The following is a 600-nucleotide window of genomic DNA, read 5'->3' as shown; positions in this document are numbered from 1 at the left end:
ACTTGTATTGAATGTTGTGTAGAGTTTTACAGGAAGTGCACTAGCCGCTCTGGTGAAAGGACTTCCCGAGGCTTTACAGAGACAGTATGAGTATGAGGAACCCATAGTCAGAGGTGGCAAGCAGCTGCTCCACAGTCCTTTCTTCAAGGTATGTTTGTCTTCCTAACAGATGGGCCTAGTAAGGTATGCCACATGAGTTTTTCCAAAAAATATTTTTTTCTTGTCCTGTGTAGGTGTTGGTGGCACTTGCATGTGATCTGGAGTTGGACACTCTTCCATGCTGTGCTGAGACACACAAATGGGCTTGGTTCCGCCGCTATTGTACCGCATCCAGAGTGTTAGTGGCTCTGGACAAGAGGACTCCTTTGCCCCGCCCTTTCCTGGATGAGGTAGGGGTTTCTAATATTGGTTGGAAATTAGAGAATATCTTACTTAATGGAGAGCTGTTATATTTATGGTCTGTGAATTTTTTGCATTTTTTCCACTAGGTGGCAAAGAAAGTCCGTGAGCTCATGGCAGACCTTGAGAACATGAACACACTCCATGAGAGTCATGACCTGTTTAAGAGGGAGCAGGATGAGCAGTTAGTTCAGTGGATGA

At 45.2% G+C, this 600-nt stretch overlaps 1 long non-coding RNA gene across 1 annotated transcript; it reads left to right on the top strand.

Annotated features, from left to right (window-relative positions):
• The first annotated feature begins 15 nt into the window (after positions 1 to 15).
• LOC107581139 (uncharacterized) lies at positions 16 to 593 on the top strand. Its single transcript, XR_001608794.1, has 3 exons — positions 16 to 148; positions 234 to 389; positions 489 to 593. It is a non-coding gene; the product is annotated as an uncharacterized lncRNA (long non-coding RNA).
• Positions 594 to 600: the final 7 nt, after the last annotated feature.

Source organism: Sinocyclocheilus grahami, unplaced genomic scaffold, assembly GCF_001515645.1.
Source record: "Sinocyclocheilus grahami isolate Dianchi unplaced genomic scaffold, SAMN03320097.WGS_v1.1 scaffold83361.1, whole genome shotgun sequence".
Classification (NCBI taxonomy): domain Eukaryota; kingdom Metazoa; phylum Chordata; class Actinopteri; order Cypriniformes; family Cyprinidae; genus Sinocyclocheilus; species Sinocyclocheilus grahami.
The sequence above is the reverse complement of the archived record's forward strand: the minus strand, read 5'-3'. Positions and strand labels throughout refer to the sequence as shown.